This window comes from Dromiciops gliroides, chromosome 4, assembly GCF_019393635.1.
Source record: "Dromiciops gliroides isolate mDroGli1 chromosome 4, mDroGli1.pri, whole genome shotgun sequence".
NCBI classification, from domain to species: domain Eukaryota; kingdom Metazoa; phylum Chordata; class Mammalia; order Microbiotheria; family Microbiotheriidae; genus Dromiciops; species Dromiciops gliroides.
Window position 1 is genome coordinate 402,293,489 of NC_057864.1, and position 27,119 is coordinate 402,320,607.

A 27,119-nucleotide genomic window follows, 5' to 3' on the forward strand; every position below is an offset into this window, starting at 1 on the left:
CTTGTAGTCTTATACTGTAAGACACTGAAAGTGCCTTGCTCAGGGCCAGACAACCATTGTACGCCACATGTGTTAGCAAGCAATCCAAACCCTTTCCTCATAGCTAAAATTAAACTTGTGATATACCACAGATATTCTTGCTGTAAGAGATTGATTGTTCATGAGCTGTTTGGTTTTGATTGGTAGGCATTTTTCGCCTAATAAAGAATTCGAAAAATTAAGTTCAAAAGGCCATGGCACAGCAATCACAATTAAGAAACTGAAGCAAAACATGTATAATCTGTATCATGTTGTTTACTGTCTCAGGGAGGGGAAGAGGAAGGAGGGAAAAAAGAAAAAGAATGTTAAAAATTGTTTTTACATGCAACTGGGGAAAAATAAAATTATATGTGTGTATATTTGTATGTATAGAAACTGAAACAAAGTGCAAGGTCTTTAAATAATTCAATGACCTTGCTAGTGTCCAGCAAACAACTTAAATTGTTCTGTGTCCAAGTACTTTTCTCTTTTTATTTTAAGAGCTGGATGCCCCTAGATGGAAATTTGAATCCTGTGTCTCTGACATATGCAACTCCTCTAAAATATTATTTTGTAAGAACTGTCAAATAACCTTTAAGAAACTTTTCATGTACCTCCTTTTCTGAGAAACAGATATTTGTTTTGCCAAAGAGCAAACATCAGCTGGTACCAGCTTGAAATGCCCAATTCTCATGACGTTTATCTGCCCACTTCCATGTGACTTCAGGACTTGGCTTATGGTTCTCATCTTTCCCCCCCAGTCTCTACCATCATCCCTGAGAGGAAGAGTGGAATAGCACTTGCTTAATGCTGAGGCAGAAAAGTTCTGGAGATACGTGCCAACAAAAATGGATTTTTTTTAAAAAGAAAGCTCTAATGGCAAATTGCCATAGTGGTGCTCCCTGATTAATGATATCTCTAATTCCTGACTTAGATAATTCATAGCAGGGGCAGGTAGGTGGTGCAGTGGATAGAGCACCGGCCCTGGAGTCAGGAGGGCCTGAGTTCAAAGCCAGCCTCAGACATTTAACACTTACTAGCTGTGTGACCCTGGGTAAGTCACTTAACCCCAATTGCCTCACTAAAAAAAAAAAAAAAGATAATTCATAGCAGGGATCAAGGCAGCAATGATGAAGGGCATCTCATGAAGCTCTGGTGACACTTCCCTGTTCTGATATCCTCACAGATTGAGCTCTTGAAGCAACTTGTGCTTTCTCATTGGTAAAAGGAATAGACAATCACACAGGAGGAGGAGGCATGGATGCCTTAATAATGTTCCACACCACAGGTCTTGTTATCTGTCACCTCAAACCTACTCCTTTTCTGAATGTCAATGTTATTGTTGTTTGTTTTATCAAGGGAACCACCATTTTTCTGGTCACCAAAGTTCAAAACCTCATGGTCATCCATGGCTTGTGACTCACTCAGCCCACATGTTCAATTAATAGCCAAATTTTGTGATTTCTGTCTCTATAGCATCTCATTATCCATACCTTCCTCTCCACTCACACAACCACCACCCTAATTATGGTCCTCAACACTTCTTGTCTAAACTATTGCAGTAGTTGGTCTCTTGGCCTCAAGTCTCTTTCTACTCCAATCTGTCCAGAAGGAGAGGAGGGAAGTAGGGAGGAAGAGAAGGAAAAAGAAAAGGGAAGGAGGGAGAGAAGGAAGGAAAGAAGAAAGGGAATAAGAAAAGGGAGGAAGAAAAGAAGGAAGAGATAAAAGAAACATTTATTAAATACCTATTATGTGCTAAACATTATGTGAAATGCCTTGTAAATATTATCTCATTTGATCCTTACAATAATCCTGTGAGATAGGTGCTGCTATTATCTCCATATTACAGTTGAGGAAACTGAAGTAGGCAGTAATTAAGTGACCTGCCCAGGGTCACAGAGTTAGTAAGTGTCTGAGGCCAGATTTGAACTCAGGTCTTCATGATTCCAGGCCCAGCACTATATTAGCTTTCAAAATAATTTTCCTAAATTGAATATTTGACCATGTCATTTCCTTCTCTACTCAGTAAACTCCAGTGACTCTAAGATCAAACATAATTTCTTCTGTTTAACATTTAAAACCTTTCGAAACCTGGTTCCCCTCCTGCCCCATCTTTCCAGTCTTCTTACATATTACTTCCCTACACTCACCATTCTGGCCTCCATCCCATCTTCTACCTCCATACCTGTGTACTGGCCATCATTCATCCCCGGAATGCTTTCTCTATTCTCACCCACTGCCTCTGAGGATCCCTAGCTTTCTCTAAGACCCAGCTTAAAGTCTATATTCTGCAGTTCCCCTCAGCTCCCAATGCCTTGCTCATTAAAGTTACCTCATCTCTCTATGAATCCTTTACGTATCAATGTATGTACGTTGGGTCTCTTCACTCTCAGCCCTTAGAAGGTAAACTTCTTGAGGGCAGTAATTTTTTTTCACTTTTAATTTTTATCCCCAGCCCTTAGTACAGTGCTTAGCACATAGTAAGTGATTAATAAATGTTGATTGATTGATTGATTGATTTAGGCTATGCTCCCAGAAACCTATAAGTGAGCTCATTGTGGACTCATTAGGTAAGCACACTTTCAGCAAGTACAATTTTAAGAGAATTAAATGAGAATTAGTTTTGCAAAGTGATGAGATATAGGGATTGCTTTCATTGAGAGTTATGGGTGCAACTGAGGTAGATAGCAGAGATGAAGGAATAATGACCACATCCATATCCTCCTGAGTGTATTTTGTCAACTATAGAGCCAAATTAATGAAGGGAATGGAGTAGTGGGATTGGTAGAGATGTGGGGAATGAGTTAATTTGGTTAGATATGGAATTACTTTGATCTTCAGTTTTTAAATCAGTAGTAACTTAGGAAGGAGGGAGGGAAGGAAGGAAGGAAAGAGAAGGAAAGAGGAAGGGAAGGAGTGAAGGAAAGAAAGGAAAGAGAAGGAAGGAGGGAAGGAAAGAGAAGGAAGGAAGAAAGGAAGAAAAGAGGAAAATAGTAAAGGAGGGAAAGAGGGAGGGGAGGAGGGAGGGATCATTAAAGATGCTAAGGTCATCCATTGCATCCCAGGCCATCGCCAATCATCTTGACTTTGTCTTGCCATTGGACTTTGATGACTTTGGAATTGAGAGTGAGGATGACAACTTTGTACAACTCTGCCTTCCTTAAATTCAATGAACACATTAAGACATCACCCTGTAATGTCATTGGTCCTCCCCAAAAGGAACAACTAACTACTCAATGTGACCAGAACCTTTCTCCTCTAGGTCCCAAGAGAAGTCAACTGTACTTCCCAAACTGCTGCTATTTGGAAGTCAGTGCTCCAGGAGGCTGTGGCTGGTTGTAAAAGTAAGAAACTAAAAGAGAGACTGCTTCACAAATTAGTATAACACATTTCCATGGATGAACTGTTCTGCCACCGTATTGGGGATGCAGAAGGGTTAGGGAAGCAATTGAATAAGTGGTCATTTAGGCTTCGGTGCAAATATATTAATACATTGTTGCCTTTCCCTTTTGTGATCTATCTTGTAGATTTTGGAAGGAAAGGCCTTGTCTCCATTGTGAAAGAAGTTTTAGAAAACACCCAATCATCAGATGGGGGAGGGTTCCTTTGAGGGGCAGGTGATGGAAGAGACTTTCTGGAACTAGTGAAACCATAGTCACTGGTTTCCCTCTCCTTTGCCTCTGCATAAAAACTATCCAGCTCTGTAAGGGGTCATCCCCAAGAGAGTTCAAGAATGAAAAGTTGAGAGACATAATGCTAGAAGAGGCCTTGGATGGATTCTAGTCCAACCTTCCACCGTAGAGGAGTGCCCTCTACAGGTGGTCATCCCACTTGGCTAGAACACTTGTACCAGTAGGGAGCTCATTCTTTTCACAAGAGATGCAAATTTTCTTTTTTTTTTTTTAAATTGCTCACATACTCTGTGACTCTAGGGGAAATATCTGCACTTCGGTGAAGAGCTACTACCTGACAAAATGCCTTTGTTTATTCTCAGATTGCTTATTTGTGATGAGCTCATTTTTTCTAGAAGAACTGATGTTAGGAATGGTATCTAGTGATTGAGAAAAGAAAATATAAATCCCATAAGCATTTTAATATTGAAGACTCAAAACATCTTAAAAATATTTTCAGTAACAGATGTTATAGAGTTTCTATAATAGATATTATATGTGATATAATAAACATATTTATATAAAATAAATACATAATATTCATATGATGGATATGATAAACCGCATTTCCTATGTGAAGTTCAACACCCTTCATGGAGGCATTATTATTAATTTTTGTCTGTGTATCCTTAGAACCTAGCATAGTACCTGGCACAAAAAAATCATTATCTAGCCTTTATGTAGCCCTTTAAGGTTTGCAAAGCACTTTATAAACATTATCACACTTAATTCTCACCAACACCCTAAGTTTCCACTTTTCAGATGAGGAAACTGAGGCAGAAAGGAGTTGTGACTTGTTCAGGGTCACACAGCCAAGTACCTGAAGCTAAATTTGAATTCATGTCTCTCTAACTCCAGTTCCAGTGCTCTGGCTTCTTTACCACACAGCTGTCTAAGAGTCAATGTTTTATAAATGTTTGTTGATTGATGAATTGATTGAAGCTGCGAGGTGGTAGAGTTGATACAGCACTGGACCTGGGATCAGGAAGATCTGAGTTTGAATTCCACCTCAGACTACCTATATGATTCTGGTCAAGTCACTTAACCTCTCTGGCTTTGGTTCCCTCATCAGTAAAATGAGCATAATAATACCTCCCAGTTGTTGTGGGTTGTGAGGAAGAAATGAGACAGTCTTTGTAAAGCAGTTTGCAGAATTTAACATGATCTATAAATATTATTTATAATAATTGTTATTATTAATTCTCTCTACGATAGAGAAAAAAGGGCCTGAGGACAAAGAGCTATGATAGGACCAGTTTTTCCCCACTCAGACACCAGAGAAGATGCTAAAGATGCATCATACAGGTCCTATAGGCATCATCATAAATTTAGAAGTTGAAAGGTCACTGAATACAACTGTTTCATTTTACAGAAAAAACAAAAACAAAAACTGAGGCCCAGAGTTTTAAGTGACTTACCCAGATTCCCATAGCTAAAAGTCCTAAAGAGGAATTCAAACTGAAGCCCTCCTGATTCAAAGCCCAGTACTCTCTCCTCTACACTATGGTATCACTCCCTTGTCTTGAGGCAATTCTTTGAGGGATAGAAAGAGCATGTGAGAGATTTTGACTTTGATAGGTGGGACATGTGAAGGATGTAGGCATAAAGAGTAGAAAAGTAAGCCTATAGCAGGGACAGACTCACAACTCCCAGGAGTACTATGGAGACACCAGAGTAAACTTAGAAAGCCTAGGAATATGAAGGCAAAGGATGGAAAGAATGACGAAATTGAGAGAGTGATCTATGAACTAGGAAAAATCGATTAGTTCATGAGAGAGAGTTTCCCAAGTAGAACAAATAACAAATTGAATAAACAATCATTTTGTGATTCCTCAACTGCAAATTATGTTACACAGGATTTGAAAAATTACAACACCCTTCCACAGGTTTCTCATCCTGTTTTTTTTTTAGAAGCAGATATTGCATCTATCAGAAGGGTGAACCTTCCTTTTTTTTCTCTTCCACTTTTTTTGGGGGGGCAGGGCAATGAGGGTTAAGTGACTTGCCCAAGGTCACACAGCTAGTTAGTGTCAAGTGTCTGAGGCCAGATTTGAACTCAGGTCCTCCTGACTCCAGGGCCAGTGCTTTATCCACTGCTCCACTTAGCTTCCCTCTCTTTCACTTTTTAAAACAGCCTTTTTTATGGAAGAATTTCCTTGCCAATGTTTTACCTGTTTTCTGTCTTGGAGGAAAATATTCCTTAAATTAGGTGCCTGAGTTTGGTAACGTTTCATCAGTTTACTTTGAGTGTCTTTGTGTCAATGTTCTTTGTGTTAGGAGGGAATATCCTTAAAACTCAAATGTTACTATTTCCTCATTCCATGGAAAGTTCCTGAATATTTATAGGATGTAGAGATTCTGGAAGTCCCAGCTTGTTTTGTTTTTGCCTGTGTAACCTCAGAACCTGACACGGTTCTAAAAGCTTGACAAATATTTGTAGTATCGAATGGTTACAGCAAGCCTAGTTTAACCATGGTGAGTCTTGCTAGTATGACCAGAGAGCTGAAAATTGCAATTTATATAATTAGTACTGAAAGGAGGGAGAGGCAGTACGGTGTAGAGAAAACAGAACTGGCTTCAGAATCAGGAAGAGATGGGTTCAAGTCCCACCTCAGACACCTATTTATTGTCTGTGTGACCCTGGGCAAGTAATTTAACCCCTTAGTGAACTAGGCAACCCTCTAAGGCTATAAGTTGCTCAGAAGGTACCAACCTGTGTGGATAGATGGAGTTTATGCATCTGTGATTTCCTGTGCTAGTGAAATCACAAACCCAGGCTGTATTCCTATTTCCTATTGAAAGAGTGAGTTTTATGTACCTTAAGGTAAGAGAAAGAAGGCTAGGAGGAGAAAACAGGTTACATTTAGAAATAAATGTCTGCTCTGTTCTCCCTCCTCACCTCTTGGTTTCATTGGCTTATATTTATCAGTTCTTTCCCACTCTTTCCTACGCAGTCATTTAATCCATTTAACTCCTTTGAATATTGAGCTTGTGAAAGGTTTGGACTTCTAGCTCTCATTGGGCCCTTTGTAGTGCCCAGTCGGGCATAGCCTTTTCCCCTGTGGGCTCTGCCCTATTTGCAGCTCTCATCAATTCCTAGCCATCTCCTCAGATGCTGTCTACATTCTGACAATCATCTTTTATCTCTCTCCTATTGCAACCTTGGATTCTGTCCTAGGCTTACCCATCTTTGAAAGGTGAGCTTTCACTATGTCTTGCTAGGGTCCAGGTCTCCATGCCACTTCCCAGAGATCTCACATCATGCTATGACAAGCTGCCACCCTTCGATATTCTCTTTGGTATTGTATTTTCCCTCCTTCTCCCCACCTTAAAATGTAAGCTCTTTGAGGGTAGGGACTACTTTGCTTGCTTTTATTTATATCCTCATTACATAGCACAATGCCTAGAAGTAAGTATAAATCCTTCTTCTTTATGTAAATTTGCATTACACAAATTTGACTTTATATAAATTATTCTGAAAGGCATGGAAAGATGTAACAGAAATATGTATAGAGTTTAGAAAAAAAGTATGCCCCCAGTTCCTTCCCAAGTTTCATGAATTTGACAAAGATGAAATGCTTGAAGAAATGAGTAACAAGACTGTAAAATTAGCCCAAGAATTGGATCTAGGAGTGGATGGGAAAGATATGGAGGAGTTGACTGAGTCTCATAGAGAAGAACAGTTGAATGAGGATCTGAGTGAGCTGCTAGCTGCAAAGAAAGGGAGGCTTTAATACCCCAGGCAGAATGAAAAAGGTTCACAATGAACTGGTCAGCAGGAGCATTTCATCATTTGGGTTTTTATCTTGCATTGCAAAGATGGATCCAAATACTTCAACATTTTTCAAAGTTCAAAGACCAGTTGAGGATAATACTCTTGCTTTCATCAGATATAGGAGGAAAAGAGAGCCACTGTCCAAACAGCTCTTGATGGCTTTGTGAAACAAAGTTTCCCAGCCAACTACCAGTGATAAAGGCTGGGTGCAGAGGGTGGTGAAGGGGCAACACACTGCACACCTATGTGAACTTTACAATACTGTGCATATTTTATCTCCAGATTTACTTTTCTTAATTCTGTTTATTTTCATGGTATGGTATTTGATATGACTTCATTTTAGCACATTTTATAACTTGTGTAAAGGTATTATTTTGTATGCCTTTATTATATAGCCTAAGTGAAGTGGGTGGGTAGGGCCAAATTCTCATTATGTAAAAATCACTTTATGTAGATCCACTTATGTAAAGTGAGAGCTGTCAGTAAGTGCTTAACACATGTGTTATCTAATCCAAGGTAATTCCTCTCTTTCTCTCTGTCCCTCTGTCTCCTCTCCTCTGCCTGGGTTCTGGGAATTCCTCAAATAGGTGGAAGATAGGTTATTTTCTTGGTTCTGCTTATTTCTCTCTGCATTGGTTCATGCAAATCTTCATTTGCTTCTCTGAGTTCCTCATATTCATGCTTTCTTGCTGCATAGTAATATTTTATATTCATATGCTATCACTTATTTAGCTATTTTTAGCTGATTGATATCCACTTTGTTTTCATGATGCTTTGTTATAACTAAGAATGGTGTTATGAATGTCTGGGCATATACCAGACTTTTGTTTCTATCTTTGATTTCCTTAGGGATTGTTTGTGCTTGGTATGCTGGGACAAAGAGAGAGGTAAGTTAGCCATTTTTCTTAGATATTCCAAATAGGTGACCAGAAAAGTTATTCACAGTTTCATTAGTTGTATATTGGTGTCCCCATCATCCCAAGTTTCTCCAGCATTGACTGTTCTCATCCTTTGTCATTGTTGCTAATTTTCATGGTATTAAGTAAAATTCTCAGTCATATTGATCTGCATTCCTTTGGTTATTAGTAATTTTGAGCATATTTTCATGAGTTAGTATATAGCTTATAGGTTTTTTTTAAAACTTAATGTTCTTTGACCATTCCTTTATGGCTCTGAGTGTGATATATTTGGGTCCATTTCCTTATGTTTTGGTTATCAGACTTTTATTGGTCTTCATTGATTTTATTTGTACAAAATTTTTAAAATTCTATCAAGTCAAAATTGTCTATTTTATATCTTATGATCTCCTTCCCTTGTTGATTTAAGAATAGTTCCCCTAGCCATAATTATGAAAGGTACCTCATCTCATTCTCCTCTAATTTTTAAAAAATAATATGACATTTTATATTCAGGTCATATATCCATTTTGAACTTATTGTGGTATATGATGTAAGGTAATTCTGCCAAATTGCTTTCCAGCAGCTCATCTCAAAATGGGAATCCTCCCCTAAGTGATTTGTGTTTTTGGATTTATCTAAAACTGGGCTACTGTTTTTGATCACTTATATTTCTTATTTATCTAATCTGTCCCATTCACCTACTTTTCTGTTTTCTTATCTGGTGCCAAATGGTTTTGATCACTGTTGCTTTATAATATAGTTGGAAGTTTGGTAATGCTAAGTCCTTTCCATACATACTTTAAAAATATTATTTCCCTAAGAATATGGTTTCAAGGGCTTTGGCAAGGCTCCCTTGACCCCTGCCCCACACTCTACTTATTCCCCCAAACTGTAGGAATTTGATTTTCTGCTAAAGTGTTTAATCCTTGTTAAAATGTAAGCCTCTCTTACATTGTCCATGTCTTTTAAATATCGCGTTTTACACAAAAGAGAAATGTATATAGGGGAATGACAACATAAAGTTGCAAGGAAAAGATTAGAAGTTATAGAAGTTATTGTAGATACATACCAATTCTTGGAAACTGGGCCTTATTCTTTCTTAGCTAACTCTTCTGTCCTGACCGAGACCATTTCATTCAAGCCTCATCTCTGATTTTTGATCAACTCTTGCTTTCTATGTTGGCAAGGCAATATGACTTCCTACCTTTTCAGGGTCTTGACCTCTGGCTCTGACTTCTTTTCTGTACCCCATCCCTGATCATTTCTTTCTCCTTTTGCTTCAGATTGGGAGTTTTACCCCAGATTTTCTGGACATGGCCTTTGAGGAAATTGTATCCTTATTTCTTTATCTGGTCTCCTAAGCTTCAGGCCTAAGACTCCCTTATCATCCTCTAGAAATCTCAATTCTTTGGCCTTACTTGCACACTTGCTTCCTCTCACTCATTCTTACTCAGTTCTCTCTCTCTCTCTCTCTCTCTCTCTCTCTCTCTCTCTCTCTCTCTCCCTCTCCCCCTCCCTCCCTCCCTCCCTCCCTCCCTAATTCAACTCTTTCTATGAAACAGATCTTCCAGTTCAGTGGTTCCAAACCTTTTAAAACGTGTATAAACAGATCTCAAAGACTTCCATATGGTAGCAATTTGTATTATTAGACTCACTGATGGAGAAAACAATCTCAAGTACTCTAGATCTGCGATTTCATCCAGGTGGATGTTCCCTTTTTGTGGTTCAATGGATAAAAAGAACTGTAGTGTATCTGGAATACTGTAGTATATGTGGATTTGGGTTCAAATCCTGAATTTTCTACATGTATGATTTTGGGCAAATCGTTTAAACTTTTTTGCCTCAGTATTCTCATTTGTAAAATGAGGAATTGCTCTAAATCAGTGATGTTAGACGCAAATAGAAATGGAACCCTGTCTGTGGCATTTTTGACTTAGAAAACCACAAATGAACATTTATTTATGTTGTATTTTTATTTATTTTGTTAAACATTTTCCAATGGCATTTTAATCTGGTTAAGCCCTTGGGGGTTTAGGGTAGAAGTTGAAACTTCTGGTCAGGATGACCCATAAGTTCCTTTCTTCTAGTAAATAAGTAAGATCCTGTGAGCCCATGACATAAGTTATAACCTGTTCATGACTACTCACCCTGTATGACTTGTGCATATTCTCCCGTAAATTTGTCACAAAGGGTCCACCTATAGTGATTGTGAGCTTCTACTCTTTCTCTTGGCATTGCAAGGGTAAAAGTGAAGTACATGGGCTGCTCATTAACTACTCCTAGCTTTTGTTTTACAACCAGCTCAAGTCTTTCCGCATGATTCATGTCTTCGATTGCATTCTTGACTCCAACTCTTGCCTCTCTTTCATACGTTGATCATATTATTTTGTATTATCATTATCTATGTTTATATCTCATGCCCCTATTAGAATGTAAACTCCATGAGGGGAAGACTGTTTTATCTATCTTTGCTTTATCTGTGACCTACACTTTGTGTTTCTTGTAGAACAGTGCTTTGTACTTACTAGATTCTTATTAAATGTTAGTTGTGCGTGTCTTTTTAAAAATTGAAGTGGCATTTACTCTGCCCTTATTTAGAAAAAATTTTGGGAGAAAGATGACTGATATCACAGATTTGAAAATGAAAACAACCACAAAAATGGTAGGCTAAATTTAGAATCTTAAAATTATCTTTACTTGAAGACAGTCACATTTTAACTTAAACACATGGCCAATACTAAGTTGTCCAATGAGGTAACCACAATTTGAAAAGGGCAACTTTGTGCTAAGTCATTTTCTTTTCCAAAACATAATTGAGGTCATTCAGTTTCACAATATAAACTTACTCATAGGTCTTGTGTTAAATCATTGGCCAACAAAGCAGAAAAAAGGTGGACAGCATCATTCTTTGTGCTTCATCTTCCTCTTGAAGAGATGGCAGTGTTGATACATATTATCCTTATTTTAAAACTCTAGTTCAGGCCTTTAATACCTCATTCCTGGATTATTGCTACAGCCGCTTAACTGGCCTTCCTAATTCTAGTTTCTCTTTTCTTCCCCTGTCCTTTCAGTCTGATTGATCTTCCTAAAACATGGCTTTCATCAAGTCAGTCTCCTGTTCAAAAACATACATGTAACCATCAAATATCTGAGTGTCTACCATGTGCAGAGCACTGTGCTGAATAACAAGTGGGACACTGAAATGTATGTGATGAAGTTTCTGACTTTAAAGAATTCAGTCTAGTTGAGAAGTTATGACCTAGAAAAATAACTGTAATATAATCCAAGGGGTCCTTATGATAAGCTAGCTCATGGTTTGATGGGGCAGAATTAAGAGTTTCAAGTTTGTAGTAATTCTGATTTTGGCAGTACAGTATAATAAAACATCATAACAATGATAACTGCTCATGTTTATTTAATATCTACTATGTGTCAGATACTATGCTAAGCACTTTACAAACATTATCTCATTCAGTCCTCATAACAATCCTGGAAGATAGGTTGTTATTATTAGGCCCATTTTACAGTTAAGGAAACTGAGGCAAACAGAGGTTAAATGATTTGCCCATAGTCACACAGCTAATAAGTGTCTGAGATCAAGGTTTTCCTGCCTCCAGATTCAGTGCTCTAGCCATTGGGCCACTCAGCTACCTACGTCACCAGTTTGAGAGAGAAAAATCTAACAATGGGGTTGGGGGGGGGGGCTGGGATCCTACTCTGTACTAGGAAAAGTCATTCTCTTTTGTGTGACTCCCAGAGCAGTCCTATAACATCACATCATAAACAATGGGACAGAAGGAAATGTAAAGAACAGGACAAACACAGAAGTTTATGAGAAAAAAGATTAGATCAGTCAGATGCAGTCTTTATTAGAAGAAAAGAACAGGATTAGAAATGGCTGCCATTGGAAAATAAAATTCTATTCAAAAAAAAAAAAAAAAGAAATGGCTGCCAGTCCCACCCATTGGCAATAAGGCAAAGGAGAGGGGGAGGGTAAGGACAGCTTGATCCACCATGTCTGCGTGTTTTTTTTCCCTTCAGTACTCTAGCCATCGGAGTGCCTGTGACAAAAATCAAAATAAATAACTGTCCCATACACTTCCATAAGTCCCCTTTAGCATCCACCTGGCCGATGAATCAGGAAGAGGTGTTGGTTTGAGGAGGATTAGTGCCAATATCACTACTGTTGCTCCTGACAGTGTGTTCTAAGTATCTGAGGGAAAGCCCCACCACCTTCCCTTCTCCTCTGCGTTTTCTCTTCTCTTTGCTTTCTCAGAGTCTCCTTTTAGGTCCATCGCAGTCCAAAATCAGGTGATATATCCTTGCCTCAAGAGGTAAACAGAAAGGCCTCTGGAGCCCAAGTGTCTATGTATGTCCAGACTATTCTAGGGGAGGCATTACAATAACTAAAGGTAGTATGTGATAAACAGTACAAAGTTTCCATGAAGGTTGACATCACTCCAGTCTGGGGTGATCAAGGAAGCCTTCATGGAGGAGGTGTTATTTGAACTAGGTCCTTGAATGATGGTTGGATTTTGACAATTAGCAGGTGATGCAGGGAAATGGGTAGAGTACTCTAGTTAGAGGGAATGTCATGAAGCAAAACAGAGACAGGAAGGTATAAGGTGAATTTGATGAATGGCAAGCAAGCTATTTGTCCACATTGCCTACAGGATGATGCTCAGACATCTTAGCATGGCATTCAAGGCTCTCCGTAATTTGATTCTGACATACTTTTCTTTCTTTCTTTCTTTTTGTGAGGCAATTGGGGTAAGTGACTTGCCCAGGGTCACACAGCTAGTAAGTGTCAAGTGTCTGAGGCCGGATTTGAACTCAGGTCCTCCTGACTCCAGGGCCAGTGCTCTATCCACTGTGCCACCCAGCTGCCCCCGACATACTTTTCAAATCTTGTTCCCTACAGTTCCTCAATATGAACCTTCTATTCACTGTCCTGTTTATAATTTTTCTCCCTTTCTATTTCCACATTCTTATCACCAAAATGTCCTCTCCTTCTCCTCAACTTTTATCTGTACTTCAAGATGAAAGCCAGATCCCACCTTTTCCATAAAGGCTTCATGATGATTTATGTTTACAGCATTTCTTTTCTGAAATATTATAGCACTTATTGTTTCTGTATCATTCTTTTGACATGTAAAATATATACAGTTTTGCATTATCATCCAATTTTTTTTCTATAGGTATGTTATCTTCTTGGCTAGGCTATAAGCTTCCAAAGACCATGAATAATTTCTTATGCTTCTTTTTTTCCCTAAAGTCCCCAGAATTAATTTATTCTTCCCCCTGCCCCCCAAACACTTTAAAGAGCTTATTATATGCAAGGCACAATGCTAGACATCAACAGATAAGATACAGACCATTTTCTTTCTTTCTTTTTTAGTGAGGCAATTGGGGTTAAGTGACTTGCCCAGGGTCACACAGCTAGTAAGTGTCAAGTGTCTGAGGCCGGATTTGAACTCAGGTACTCCTGACTCCAGGGCCAGTGTTCTATCCACTGCGCCACCTAGCTGCCCCCAGACCATTTTCTTAAGGAGGTTCCATAGTCATAGGCATGCGTATGGGGAAGGCATGTACACAAATAAGTATGATAGAAGGTAGAATGAAATAAGTGCAAAAGAGAATTTCAAGCAAGTTCTATGAAAAAATTGAAAGTGGGGAAATCAATTTCAGCTGCATTGGTAAGTTAGGACAGCGTTAGAGAAGTCTTCCTGTCATAGAGGAGGTTGTACTTGAGCTGAGCCAGGAAAGAAAAGAAGAAATTCGTGGGGAGTCCTTTTTAAGAGTAGAATGATAAAAATGTGAGAAGGCAGGGTTAGAGTGGGATTTGGAAGAGAGTAGTAGAATTTGACTAAACAGAGTATGTGAAAGGTTGTAGTATGAGATAATTGTAGGAGTTTCAGCACGAAAGCCAAGGAGGTCATTGTGACTATTTCAAGTTTTTTTTTCTCCTCACTTCAAAACAGAAACAAATGTATGAAATAAAGTAAATAAAATAATAATCAAAAAAAGAGGAAAGAAGAAAAATTTTCCTAGGAAAAATCAACATGTAGAAAAATGAAAAAAAAGATGAAAGATATAAGAGATATAAGGAATATTTAATACAATGAATAAATATTAGAGGTATAAAACGAAGCTAAAATATGTCTTCAGAAGGAATTAACAATAACAAGGAGCCAAGAAGTGAAATAGAATCTACCACAAGAACCTTCAGAATAGCTAATAAATTCAACGAGAGAAATAAGACAAAAATCTTGACTCCATAAAATGGAAATCATATTAGTGAAAGAATAGGGGGGCAGCTAGCTGGCACATGCCTATGACTATGGAACCTCCTTAAGAAAATGGTCTGGGGGCAGCTAGGTGGCGCAGTGGATAGAGCACTGGCCCTGGATTCAGGAGTACCTGAGTTCAAATTTGGCCTCAGACACTTGACACTAGCTGTGTGACCCTGGGCAAGTCACTTAACCCTCATTGTCAAAAACAAAAACAAAACAAAACAAACAAACAAAAAACAGAAAAAAGAGATTTGAAAACTTGGAAGAGTTTGTGGAAAATCTCAATGAATTTGAAAATTTTATGAAGAATTAAATAGCCCAGGTAGAAGACAAATGCAGAAGAGACAGAACATGTAACAAAATATAATTTTAAAAAATAGTACTGTAACTGGAAGAAGGTCCTTATAACTAAATGAGGGCAAGAGGACAGAGCTCTATAAGGCAACTTGAGAATTATTGGTCTCCCCCAAATACAAAGAAAAAAGAATCTGAATTACCCCCCCTCCACCTCAAAGTATAGCTGGTTACAGTGTGTTTCATTGTCAGAAAGGAACACCAAATTTAACTTACATAGAGATATACTCATCAAACTCAAATGCTTCAGAAACAAAGAGAGAACCCTTTAAGCAACACAGGAAGGAAAATCATATGTTAAAACACTAATCTAGGGAGCAGCTAGGTGGTGCAGTGGATAAAGCACCAGCCTTGGATTCAGGAGGACCTGAGTTCAAATGTGACCTCAGATACTTGACACTTACTAGCCGTGTGACCCTGGGCAAGTCACTTAACCCTCATTGCCCCCCCCCTAAAAAAAAGCACTAATCTGGAGGAGACAGGATTTCCTATTGAAAAAGAGAAATGAATGGAAAGGCTGAAATGAGAGGTAGCTACAATTAAACGAATAAGGAAAACAAAACCCCCCAAAACAAGAGAAAATGGCCTTCATCCCAACATGAGTTATTCTGACAGTGCAACTGAAACTATTCCTTCATGGCAAAAGAAGGATTTTGAAATAATAATAGCTGATATTTATGTGGCTATGTACCAGACACTGTGCTAAACACTTACAAATATGATCTCATTTAATCCTTCTAATCCTGGGAAGTAGATGCTATTATTATCCTTTTTTATAGATGAGGAAACTGAGGCAAACAGATCAAATGGCTTTCCTGGGTCCTAGAGCTAGGAAGTATCTTAGATCAGATTTGTATCCTTAGTCCTTTACACAGTGTCTGGCACTAAGTACTTAATAACCCAGACCCTCTTTTAACTTTCCAGTCTCCTTATACTTTATTTCCCTTTATATATTTTATGATCCAGCAACATGGGCTTTCTTGCTGTTCCTTGAATAGGGCATGCCCATTTCCAACTCTGGACCTTCCTGTTTATTTATTTATTTGTTTATCTATCTATCTATTTATGTGTTTATTTTTTTTTGGCAGGGCAATGAGGGTTAAGTGACTTGCCCAGGGTCACACAGCTAGTAAGCGAACTCTGGACCTTTCTACTGGCTGTTTTCCATTCCTGGAATGATCTCCTTCCTTATCTCTCCTTTCTGGCTTCATTTAAGACTGACTTCAAATCCTATCACAGAACATTTCTAGGTGCCCTCTCCCCCAAACCCCCAAACCCAAGGTGCTTTCCCTCTGAGGTTACCTTCCATTTACACTGTATATGTCTTGTATATACTCAGTAGTTTGCATGCTGTTTTCCCCATTAGAAAGTGACCTCCTTGAGGGCAGAAACAATGTTTTTTCTTTGCTTCTCCAGTGTTTAGCATAGCACTTGGTTCTATTAAGTGTTTGATAAATTCTTGTTGACTGAAAGTCCATAACAATTCATATAATACACATGCTGTTTTTGAGTGATTCAGGATCTTCTTTGGTAGGCTTGCCGCAATGTTGTGTGTATTGTTATAATCAGTGCAATGTTATCTGCAAACAACAGTACCTCTATCTCATGGTGATAAAAATAAAATCCAAATTTTTGCTATCCACAACATAGTTAGGCAATACCCATCTGACCCACCAAAAGTTTTAGCCAACAAAGAGTTTTAGGAGAATTTTCCAGTTATGAATTTCAAAGTGAGATCCCGAGAGCGGAAAGTCTTTTCATTTATATCTTCGTATCCCAAGTGCCTGTCCTGGTGTACCCAGTAGGTATTAATGAATTCATATTGATTGATTGATTGATTAAAGTAGATAGGAGACTCATGAAAAAGACAGATAAGATCAGTGGGAGCAAACCAAGAATTCACAAGTGAGGTGTGTGTTAGAGATAATATTAAGAGGGCTTAGAGGGATCAGTTCCTTAAGTTATCTTTAAAAGTCAGCAGTACCAGAGGCTAGGAGAAAATCTCAGACCTTACTGTTATCAACAAAAGAAATGAGAAAAATACAGCACCCCCCCCCCCAATTATATCCTTCAGCAGGACACATTTTTTTTGGGGGGGTGAGGCAACGAGGATTAAGTGACTTGCCCAGGGTCACACAGCTAGTAAGTGTCAAGTGTCTGAGGCTGGATTTGAACTCAGGTCTTCCTGAATCCAGGGCCGGTGTTTTGTCCACTACACCACCTAACTGCCCCCGCATCTTTCTTTTGCTTGAGAAGTACACAGAATACATGTGAGGCATAAAACAGGGAAATGTATACTCACCAAATATAGGAGCATTGTGATGGAAGATGTCCAGTGCAGAGTCCAAATGGAAAGAGGCCATCTTTGATATTAATTGCCATCTTTTTTTTTTTTTTTTCCCCTAAGGCATCAGTCGTCTGGCTCCATCTAGACACCTGATTCTAAAATGACTCCCAAATCAGTAACTTGTCATGCTCTATAGGTGTGATGTTTCTGTATCATTGACAGGTTTTCCACAACTCTCATTTCATTTTGAATTTAAACCTTTTGGAGGCTGTAACTGTTTCATTTTCTCACTTTTATACTCTTAGTACCCAACATGGAGCATTGCACATAGTAGGTATTCGATAAGTGTTTCTTGGATCGTCGAATTGAATTAGATCTTACCATGTCTTCCCAACATGTTTTACTATTTTTCCATATGCCTATTCTTTCTTTTTTAGAATTTTATTTTCCAAATTACATGTAAAAACAAATTTTGACATCCATTTTTTAAAACTTTGTGTTCCAACTTCTCTTCCTTTCCCCCTTCCCACTCCCCACCCCCAAGAACTCAAGCAATTCAATCTAAGTTATACATGAGTAGTCATGGAAAACATCTCCACATTAACTACAGAATATCTTAAACCTGGATTAGTCATTCCCTGGAAGACCCAATCGGATTGGGTCTTCCAGAGGGTGACTAATCCAGGTTTAAGATATTCTGTAGTTTTGTGTTCCTAAAATTATACCTCACCAATGCCAAAGAGTGTGTTTATCTTTTTTCTAGTCAGACAGAAGACATAATTTGCTGAAAGTGAAGACATTTACTGACATAGTGAAGCATCTCCATAGACCTGAAGCACATTTCTCCACAAATCTACCTGGAATCAGTACAATGGACAACACAGAAATCTCCCAAATGGAGAGGCACACAAGAAGGGAATACATATAGTTAATGTAATCAGCGCCTCTGGCATCATAAGGTCTTTCCTCTTGGTTTCTTCATTCTGCTCCTCCTAGAGAGGAGGACTCATCTTCCTGAGTTCAAATCTGGCTTCAGACACTAGCTCTGCGACCTTGGGCGAGTCGCTTAACCCTGTTTGCCTCAATTTCCTCATCTGTAAAATGAGCTGGAGAAGGAAAATGACAAACTTTTCCAGTATCTGTGCCAAGAAAACCCCATATGGGGTCATGAAGAATCAGATAGGACTGAAACAAGTGAACAATAAAGAGTACATGTTCTGTTAGTCTATTAACTCTTCCTGGTGTTTTTGGTCTGTTCCTCTCCATAGATCAGAGTTTTCTAGTTGCTCTATTACAAATAACATTGCCAATAGGGGAGGGAGGAGGAATGGAGAAGAAACTCCCTGCTGGCTACAGTACTCTCTTTTTTTGTTTTTTGTGAGGCAATTGGGGTTAAGTGACTTGCCCAGGGTCACACAGCTAGTAAGTGTCAAGTGTCTGAGGTTAGATTTGAACTCAGGTCCTCCTGACTCCAGGGCTGGTGCTCCATCCACTGTGCCACCCAGCTGCCCCTGGCTACAGTACTCTCAAAGAGGTACAAGAGGAAGAACGAGCACTCATTCTCTCTTCTCCCCTTTCTCTCCTCCCTGATTTCTCCCTTCCCACTCCTTCCGCCTTCAACTTTTCCCTCATCTCTCTCTGCCCTCACTCTTCTCTCTCCCCTCATTCTTCTCTCTCCCCTCACTCTTCTCTCTCCCCTAACTCCCTTAGAAGGTGTAAAGAGCTGGCTGGCTGACTGATCCTTTACCTAAACAATGTCTTGCTGTCCTATAATCCCATTTAATGGATGGAGAAATTTCAGACCTACATGGGCAATGAATTATACACACTACCTCATATTTCCTTTACAACTTTTGAATAGGTCACTCCCAGTTTCCTAACCTTTACAATCTGTGAATAGGCCACAAAGGGTGTGAGTCACCAGAGAATTCATTCCCTTTATAAGTTGTGAATGTAACCACTCAAATTTTGAAAGGGTCAAAACATTAAAATCTGATGTCCTTAATCACCCTCTGCTCATTCTAATGGTATATGTTGATTTAACTTGGAGGGTCTTATAGAGTTCTTTGAAAAAAATTTTTTAATCTCTTCATCTTCCTTAGTATATCTTGGCATATGAACTACAATTATTTTTATGATGGTCTTATAAAATTTTATACTAAGCACTGAAATATGAGATGATAAAATATCCCTTTTCAGATCTATCTTGTTGACTTTGGGGATACCAGATAACCAACCCCATCAACGTCATTAGTTATATCTCTAAGGAGAGACTGTGATGCATCCTTCCATTTAGCTACAGCTTTCTTTTGTCTTCTGGTTTCATTTTTTTTTTTAGTGAGAATGTCAAGATTTCTATATTATGACTACTCTTACTGTTTAGTCGTTTTTCAATTGTGTCCAACTCTTTGTGACTGTCCCCTTTTGCAGTTTCCTTGGCAAAGATACAGGAATCGTTTGTCATTTTCTCCAGTTCATTTGACAGATGAGGAAAGTGAGGCAAAAAGGGTTAAGTGACTTGCACAGGGTTACCCAGCTAGGAAGTGTCTGAGGTTGGATTTGAACTTGCATCTTCTTGACTCCAGGCCTGGTGCTTTATCCACTGTATCTCCTACCTTCCTTCCATCAAAGATTCTACTAAATGTGAGGGAGATGGGGAGGGGAGCAAATACACAACAGATATTTAAAGAAGTACATACCAAGGTCTTTTACTTTGTTGAACTAATTTCAAGGAGTGAGCTCAAATAACCAGAAAGTAGAGAAGATTCAAGGACAGCTTCTTGTAGAGGGCGGCACCTGAAGAAAGCTAGAGAATCAAAGAGGTAGATATGAGAAGGAAATGTATTAAGGACCACTTGTGCAAAATCATGGAGGTGGGAGATGGAATGTAAACAAAGACTATAGGGACCTATTGAAGATTTTGAAGTAGAGGAGTGACATGAACAAATCTATTTAGGAATATCAATTTAGCTGTTGTGTGAAGGATGAATTCATGAAGGGACATACTGGAAGCTATTGCAAGGGTTTAGGCAAGAAGTGATGTGGGCCTGTGTAGTGAAAGCAAATGTCTTAGCAGCTCCCCTCCCCCTACCCTGCGTCATTATTCTCAGGACTTTTTTTTTTTTTGCAAGGCAGTGAGGGTTAAGTGACTTGCCCAGGGTCACACAGCTAGTAAGTATCAAGTGTCTGAGGCTGGATTTGAACTCATGTACTCCTGAATCTAGGGCTGGTGCTTTATCCACTGTGCCACCTAGCTGCCCCCTCCTGCATCATTATGAACATTTTCTCTTTCATTTTCTTACATCAAGACAATCAACAAAACAATAAATTGATGAATCCCTAATATTTAGCATTTGCAAATTTCTAAGGTGTATGCTCACACTGAAAATGTGACAATCGGCTCTCTGCTGGTGGTTGTTCTTGCTGAATATACTTCTGTTATGGCTAAGTAAATATCTCATTTTATTAACTGTGGAATGAATCCTAAGTATCTCATTTTGTTCCAATATTGAACTTAAGTATTAGGAAATTCATCTGAGTCGGGCCCAGTTCAGAAAGTCCTAAATTAGGATGGTGGTTGTGTGAGTAAAGAATGGGGGGTATATGGGAAAGATGTTGTGGAGGTAGAAGAGACAAGACTTAGCAACTGCTTGGATCATGGGGGAGGGAGAAGATTTAAGGATCACTTTGAGATTGTGAACCTGGGTTACTAGAAGGATGGTGATACCCTCAAAAGAAGTAGGGATGGTCCAAGGACAGGAGGATTTAAGAAGAAATATAAGTCAAGTGACTTTTCTCACCTAGTTGCAAATTGTTTTCTAGAATGGTTTGGTTTAACAATCTTGGAAAGAAATATGGTATTATCGTCCCTCCCTCCCCCAAGTTTAAACATTTCCTTGGGCACTACAGTGACACCATGAGGTCTACATAGTTCCCTCTTGGCCTTTAGGTGGCTTTTGTTAGATGTTAATTACAATTATGTTAATTACAATTGCTCCGAGTCTCAACTCAAGAAAATTCTTAACATTTAGGCAAAGGTTGGATTTTCTGCCTAGTTTTACATTTTTATCTAGCTCGAGTTAGACAGCTAGCTGGTACAGTGGATAGAGTGCTGGGCTATGAGTCAGGGAGACTCATCTACATGAATTAACATCTAGCCTCAGACACTTACTAGCTTTATGACACTGGGCAATTCACTTAACTCAGTTTACCTCAGTTTCCTCATCTGTAAAATGAGCTGGAGAAGGAAATGGTAAACCACTCTAGTATCTTTGCCAAGAAAATGCCAAATGTGGTCACAGTCACACAACTGAAATGACTGAACAACTGGTTAATCTTTGATCTCTTTGTGGTTGAGGTAAAGTTCAATTTACTGGAAATGTTTGGGTAAGAAAATAACAGATTATATTATCATGTCTGTGTATAAACAGGTGCCAGGTAGGAAAGTTGGGAAAAGTGCCAACCTTTTTTCTCCCCCTCTACATGGGTCTTTTGCTCTAAGATCCCCCCAGAGCCCTTGATACGTCTCTTCTCTGCCACATTTCAGTCTTACATTTGCTTTTCAGAGGTGTACTGGAATGCCACCTTGCTCCAAACTCTCTACTTCTATACCCTTATAATATTTAACTGGTTCTGGAATATCTCCTTCCTTGTTTGCCAATTCCTTAGGGTATGACCAAGTCTCCCACACAATGACTTTGATTGATTCAAGGAGGTGTACAGGCCCTTTTTATACTTGGTTCTGATTTAATCAATCAATAACTACTCTTAACTAATAAAGGTAATTATTTTTAAGTGGTCGAGATAATTAGTGGACCTCACTCATAACCAAAGAAAAAGACTACCTATATCAAAATATTCATAAAAGGATTTTTTTATCATAGCAAAAATATGAATAATATGCCTGGTGACTGGGTAATGACTAAGTAAATTTTGCTTTATGAATTTAATGGACTATTATTGCCCAATAATGAATGCCAAATAATTCTTTCCGGATTACTTTGAATTCTATTCTTATGTGACATTATTCAGAAAGGAGAAAGTGGATCCAAAAGAGCAATACATACTCTGAGTACATTTCTAGAAGTAAAGACATGTAATAGCAACAATGCTCAGTCTTAGTAATATGGAAAAAGTGGATGTTACTAATATCTTGTTAAAGCACTCAGGGGCAGCTAGGTAGCACAGTGGACAGAACATAGGCCCTGGAGTCAGGAGGACATGAGCTCAAACATGAGCTCAGACACTTAGTAGCTGTCACTTAATCCTGATTGCCCCCCACCCCAAGTTAAAACACCCAACCTTCCTTTTAGAAAGACAGAAAACTACTAAAGAATATAACTTATTGTATAGTCAATTGCAACTGATCTTTTGTGCTGCTTTGCTTAACTGTTTTATGATACCAACATCTATATAGCATTGTAAGGTTTGCAAAGCACTCTACAAATGTTATCTCATTTGATTCTTACAACAACCCTGGGAGGTAGAGTTATTATCATCTCCATTTTATAAATAAAGAAAATGAGGCAAATAGAGGTTAAATGACTTGCCCAGGGTCAGACAACTAAGTAAGTGCCTGAAGTTGGATTTGAACTCAGCTCTTTCTGATTCCAGACTTAATATTCTATCCATTATACTACCTAGCTAGAAAGTATAGTATGGTGTGTTGTGGTATGGTATGTTGTGTTGTAGTGTGGTGTAGCATTGTGTTGTGAAGCATAGCGAAGTGTAGTATAATATCATTAGTATAATATTAGTATGGCAGGGTATGGTATAGTTTATTATAGTATGGTTTACTGGTATTAGTATAATATAATTTAGTATCAATAGACTATAGTGTACATTAGGGAGTTTATTTTTGTTAGTGTGTTTATATTTGTTTTACTAAAACAAAATTTATTAAAGAGATAAGCCTAGAAAAGTAGATTGGGGCTAGATTTTGGAGTAGTAAGATCTTTAGGCAATGGGGAGTTCTGGAACATTTTTGAGTTCATTGAATGACATAATATAGGGAAATTATTATTCTGGCATTAGTCTGAAAAATGAAGTAAAGAAATTATAGACTGGGAGCAGGAAGGTAAATTAAGGCAACAATTACGAGAGTGTAGGCAAGAAGAGATGAAGACCTGAAGTAGGGTGGTTGCTATGGTGAGGAAGGGGCAGACATAAGACACTGTCAGAATGGGCAGGATTTGGCAATTGACTAAATGTAAGGGTGAAAGAGAGAGAAAAATCAAAGATGACTGAGGTTTGGAGCCTTAGTGACTAGAAGACTAGAGGCTACCATTAACAGAAACAGAGAAATTACTAGGAGAGGCTAGCTTGGAGGAAAAAGATGAAGACTTCAGTATTGAACACATTGGATTGGAGTTATAGGCAGACATTCACATAGAAATGGCCTGTAGGAAGATGGAAATGTGGGTTAGTGCTCTAGAGATAGAACTTGTGCTCCAGTTCAGAAGCAGGAGATAAGAGGAAGCATCCTGGAGCTAAAACTGTAGGAAAAGGTGGTAAAATATTCTGATGAAGGGGGCACTTTAAAAGTCAAACCAGGGGGGTGGCTAGGTGGCACAGTGGATAGAGCACCAGCCCTGGATTCAGGAGTATCTGAGTTCAAATCCAACCTCAGACACTTGACACTTACTAACTGTGTGACCCTGGGCAAGTCACTTAACCCCCATTGCCCCGCAAAAAACAAAACAAAACAAACAACACCCCCCCCCCCAATGACAAACCAGAACATGTGGCTGTGGGCCACTGCTTTCAGAGAGTCAGAGAGAGAGGGAATCATGCAGGTCTACAAAGAATTATCTCAGGCATTATTACTGCCACCCAGTGCACCATTTGAGGGGGTCCAGTAAATAGGGCACTGGACTTGGAGGCAAGAAGCATGGGTTTTAGTCCTTCCTCAGACACTCACTAAGTGATCTTGAACAAGTCACCTAACCTCATTGTGCCTCGGTTTCCTCATCTGTAAAATGAAGGATTTGTACTTGGCAGCCCCTAACACTCCTTCTTGCTCTAAATCTATCATCTATGAATGATAGTAAATTTCCCAACTTCTTCTAAAGCATCAGAGATATGATTGCCCAACAGACTGGGGGAGGAACAAGACATTCCTTAAGAGCAGATGTAGATATCCTTGTATTGCTTTCTCCTATTAGCCATGATGGCATCTTTTACTTGGCTGCCAAACTCTATTAATAGACCAAAGGTGCAATTCCAAAACCCCTCAGGTCTTTCTTCTTCCTTGAGGTGTATAAGAATGGCTCTTATAGGGCAGCTAGGTGGCGCAGTGGATAGAGCACCGGCCCTGGAGTCAGGAGGACCTGAGTTCAAATTTGGCCTCAGACACTTGACACTTACTAGCTGTGTGACCCTGGGCAAGTCACTTAACCCCAGTTGCCTCACCAAAAAACAAAAAACAAAACAAAACAACAACAACAATAAAAGAATGGCTCTCATAGCTCTGGAAGCTTGAGGCATGGTATGCCCTTCCCTCCAGTCACCCTGTCCCATGAACTCATGGTCTTGTAGGCAAGGCTCTAGGTGGGCTGGGGCTGCCTTCTGTTTATATATTCTTTCCTTTAATACAGACTTTGTGAGATTGGCCATGGGGCTGGTTGTAGCAGCAAGAGAAGAGGCATCAGAACACTGGTCAAGGAGGAAAGAATTGCCCTCATAGAGAGAACCAATCAAAAAGAAAAGAGCCCAGTTAGTGTTGATCAGGATTTTAGCAAGAAAGTTGAACTAAATGTCCCTGTTGCAAATGGACAGAGGAAAGCTGAATGCCAGTTTCTCAACTGGTTGTGATCATTCTCTAGTTATTGTTCAGCATCTCCTTTTCTCTGTGTGGGAACTGATTAGCCTCTTCTATACCTTATTCCTGTTTATACATTAGATGCCCTTTTCACTTCATCCTCTTCTCTATCCTGCTGGGAAGGACCTTTTAGACTAGAGTAACAAATGGAATTGTTCTCCAAGATCTTGAGATGGGGTGAAATTAGCATACTGGGGAGCTTGGTTCTTCCGGTCTTTTAAATTCAAATTCCAGCACTCTATCTATTGTGCCAGGCTGCTCTTAGAATGCCATAATGTCAAAATGATGTAAAGGAAAAATATTAAAGGGCTTTTTTGGAGGGTTAAATGGTTACTAAATAGATTTATTGCCTGCCCCTCTCCCTCCCTTCCTCTCTCTCTCTCTCTCTCTCTCTCTCTCCCTCCCTTCCTTCTTTCCCTCTTTTCTTCCTTCCTTCCTTTCTTTCTTTTATGGGGCAATGAGGGTTAAGTGACTTGAACAAGTCACAGAGCTAGTAAGTGTCAAGTGTCTGAGGCTGAATTTGAACTCAGGTCCTCCTGAATCCAGGGCCAGTGCTTTATCCACTGTACCACCTACATGCCCTCTAATGCCTATTTCTTTCTTCCTTTTTTAAGTGGGGCAATGAGGGTTAAGTGACTTGCCCAGGGTCACACAGCTAGTAAGTGTCAAGTGTCTGAGGCTGGATTTGAACTTAGGTCCTCCTGAATCCAGGGCCGGTGCTTTACCTACTGCACCACCTAGCTGCCCTTGCCTATTTCTTAATAAAGAACCTACATTCACTCCCTTGTAACTGGGCCTGATAGCATCTCACTGTGTTTGGCTTAGTGACTAGGGTTAAGTGGGGTGTCCTCTTCTGCCCTCCCCAGCACATAAATTCCACAATTAGTTAAGTGTTTGGACTGGATTAATCTGTTTCTGGCGTCAGTTTTGCTAATCCTTGCCTCAGGTTACATGTTTGATGGAGCAATCAAGGTAAGCACTCTTTGCCAAGCAGACTTGCAGAATGCCATGCATGCATCAGTGAGTAAATAATAATATCCAGGGTATTGCCGAACTTCCAGAATATTCCATATCTTTAAGCCAGCTTTTGAGAGATGAATCTGGTTTCCTCGAAGGTGGTGACTCTGTTGGTAGGTGATGATCACATGGAAAGCAAATTCAGTCTTATTTTCCTCTTCCCCCTTTAAAAAATTGCTTGGAACCATACAAGTTGCTTCTCAATTAAAAGAAGCCATTCCGGTAAGGTAGGGAGGGAAGGGAAAGGTGGGAGAACATGGGTAGAGGTGTTAGTATATTACAGTGGAAAGAATACCAGCTTTAGAGTTACAGGAAATGGGTTCAAATTCTACCACTGATACATACTACTTATGTAACCTTCGTCACACAGATATCCAAGTGACAAGTCCTTTAAACTCCCTGGATCTGTTTCCTTGTCTGTAAAATGTTGATGTTGGACTAGATTGGTTCTGAGGTCCCTTTCAACTCTAGATTTGTGATCCCTGTGATATTACTGAATGGTTAGAATCAGCAAACTGGAATAAGAGACGCTTAACTAATAAGATTATCTCTGGCATAAGGGAAAAGAGTGCTGGGTTCGAATTCCCTGGATTTGGGGTTTAGTCCTGGTGTTACTACTTCTTGTGTCACCATTGCTAAATTATTTAAATCTTTCTGAGCCTCATTTCTCTTATTAGTAAAATGGTTATAATAATAGCTATCTCAAAAGATGGTTGTGAATTAAGTGTTTTCTAGAACTCAGAGGCAGCTAGGTGGCGCAGTGGATAGAGTGTTGGACCTGGACTCAGGGAGACCTGAGTTCAAATGTGACCTCGGACACTTACTAGCCACGTGACCCCAGGCAAGTCACTTGATCTCTGTTTGCCTGAGTTTCCCCATCTGTAAAATGGAAATAACAATATCATCTCTCTCCCAGGATCCTGTTCATGATGAATGAGATCATCTTTGTAAAGTGCTTTGCAAATTCTAAGGCACTATAAGTGCTT

General features: G+C 39.2%; 1 long non-coding RNA gene across 1 annotated transcript; it reads left to right on the forward strand.

Annotated features, from left to right (window-relative positions):
- Window positions 1-7,682: 7,682 nt before the first annotated feature.
- On the forward strand, window positions 7,683-18,381 carry LOC122755826. The gene is made up of 3 exons (XR_006356413.1): window positions 7,683-7,778; window positions 8,314-8,351; window positions 18,061-18,381. It is a non-coding gene; the product is annotated as an uncharacterized LOC122755826 (long non-coding RNA).
- Window positions 18,382-27,119: the final 8,738 nt, after the last annotated feature.